Genomic DNA, 3,011 nt, shown 5'->3' on the forward strand with positions numbered 1-3,011 from the left:
AACAGTGTGGAGATTCCTTAAAATACTGGAAATAGAACTGCCTTATGACCCAGCAATCCCACTTCTGGGCATACATATGGAGGAAACCAGAATTGAAAGAGACACGTGTACCCCAATGTTCATTGCAGCACTGTTTATAATAGCCAGGACATGGAAGCAACCTAGATGTCCATCAGCAGATGAATGGATAAGAAAGCTGTGGTACATATACACAATGGAGTATTACTCAGCCATCAAAAAGAATACATTTGAATCAGTTCTAATGAGGTGGATGAAACTGAAGCCGATTATACAGAGTGAAGTAAGCCAGAAAAACAAACAAACAAACACGAATACAGTATACTAACACATATATATGGAATTTAGGAAGATGGTAATGATAACCCTGTATGTGAGACAGCAAAAGAGATGCAGATGTACAGAACAGACTTTTTGACTCTGTGGGAGAGGGAGAGGGTGGGATGATTTGGGAGAATGGCATTGAAATATGTATAATATCATATAAAAAATGAATCACCAGTCTAGGTTTGATGCAGGATACAGGATGCTTTGGGCTGGTGCACTGGGATAACACAGAGGGATGGTATGGGGAAGAAGGGGGGAGGGGGGTTCAAGAGTGGGAACTTATGTACACCTGTGGTAGATTCATGTTGATGTATGGCAAAACCAATACAGTATTGTAAAGTAAAAAAGTAAATAAATAAAATTAGAAAAAACAAACAAACAAACAAAAAGGATTCAACATCGTGTATAATAATTAAATATATATATGCAAATCAATCAATGTGATACAACATAGTAACAAATTGAAAGATAAAAATCATGGTTATTTCAATAGATGCAGAGAAAGTCTTTGACAAAATTCAAAACTCATTTATTATAAAAACTTTATTTATTATAAAAAGTCTCCAAAAAGTAGGCTTATATTTTTATACTTAAATATCTGATCTTTATATAATTTGTTCTTTTATATAGTTTGAGGTATGCACTTTTTTCCTAATCCTGATATAGCTTTCCAGTTACCCTTACACCAGAAGTCCATCTTTTTCCTACTGACTTAAGCTCTGGCTAAGGCAGAAGCTATTGGTGCCCTGTCTATATTGCCTTACTCTTATCACTTTAATGCATGCCAAACAAGATTTCCTGTTACCACAAACTGCCCTCCTTTACCTTTGGAAAAGAAAGGTACTGGCCACCAGTACCTTTTTGCTCATCGAGGCTGGAAATACCTGGGAATTAACATCCCTCAGAAGCAGTTTACAAACAATGACTAGAAAAATTTGCAAGGAAAATAAACATCAGGAAGGATAACCTTGAAGTACGTGGTTTCCCCAGAACTACTTAGCCCAAGTGAGTTTTAAATAGCCACAGAGGTAATTGCTTGATAACCAACACTTTATTGGCTACCTTCCCTTTCCTGATTTATTATCTCACTCCTTCGGTCTTTCTTAGGAACACTTCACAAATAAACATTTGCACTTGAATCTTTGTCTCAGGATCTCCTTCTGCAGGAATCCAAGCTAAGACATTTCCTTTATCAAATACTAAATGTGCCTCTTTTATTGAATTTTCTACTCTCTTTAATTGGTGTTTATTCATACTCAAATTGTATGGTTTCAATTAGAGAGGCTTTACAGTTAGTGTTAAAATCTGGTATGGACAGCTCCTCCTGCTCTTTTATCTGATGATTTCAATAGTTCTGCTTGATTGTTTAGTCTTCTATATGAACTTAGTAAAACCTTGGTTACCCTCAAGTAAGGAAAAAAAAAAACAACTATGACATTTTTATTGAGATTTCATTAAGCTACTGATTTAAATGCAATTGAAATTTTTATTTCTATTTTTCCGGACCAAGAACATGTCTTTCTATTTACTCAAGCTTACTTTTTTGTATTTTAGGAATATTTTACAGTTTCTTCCTACAGGTTTTGAACATTTCCTGATAAGATTATGCCTATGTATTTATTTTTTTATCATATCATAAATAGGGTCTTCTCTTCCATTATATCTTCCTTCTGACTTTTGAATTATATATATATATATATATATATATATATAGTATATACAAGCTGCTGACTTTTTGTATATGAATTTTATAACTTGCTAATTAAGTTCTCTCATCTTTTGTAGTAGTTTTTTTTTTCTTTAAAAAAAAAAAAAACAAGTTCTGTTGGATTTTCCAGGTATACAATAAACCTTTTACAAATGTAGTTTTACTTCTTTCCAATTATTATGCACTTAAAGAATTTTTGTTGTTGTTGTTGCTCTATCATAATAAGGAAATATTCACAGATTCCTTTAATATTTTTACTGTTTTTAGCATGATTGCTAGTTTTGTGAAGAGGCTTTACTGCACATGCGGACATTATTATATGATTATTCTCTTTATCTTTATTAATAAAATGAATGATAGTCATGGATCTCCTAATATTGAATCACTCTTTTTTTCATGAAATAAACCCTACTCAGTTGTGAGATATATATATATATGTCTTTAAGTGGATTGTAGGATTTCATTTGCCAATATTTTATCAAATATCACTGCATCAAAATTCAGGCATAATATTGGTCTATGATTTTCATCTTTGATATAATCATTTTCATGTTTGAGGATCAATGTTATACTCTGTAAAATTAATTTGACAATTTTCTTTGTTTTTATGCTCTGAATTATTTAATTTACATTGAAATAAATATCTTTTAAAGTTTACTAGAATTCTTAGAATTCCCCCTGTGATACATATGGACTAGTTTGTTTTTTGTTGTTTTCAGAGGGTCTTTTCAAGCTACTTATTCTATAGTAGTTTAGACTTTCTCCACTATGGTCAATTTTGGTAAGTAGCATTAAAAAGGTAATTTTATCTCAATTGTCAAAATTATTTGCACATATACACAATGGAATATTACTTAGCTATAAAAAGGAATGCATTTGAGTCAGTTCTGATGAGGTGGGTGGACCTAGAACCTATTATATAGAGTGAAGTGAGTTAGAAAGGGAAAGGTAAATATCA

The sequence above is a fragment of the Capra hircus genome, assembly GCF_001704415.2.
Source record: "Capra hircus breed San Clemente chromosome X unlocalized genomic scaffold, ASM170441v1, whole genome shotgun sequence".
Lineage (NCBI taxonomy): Eukaryota > Metazoa > Chordata > Mammalia > Artiodactyla > Bovidae > Capra > Capra hircus.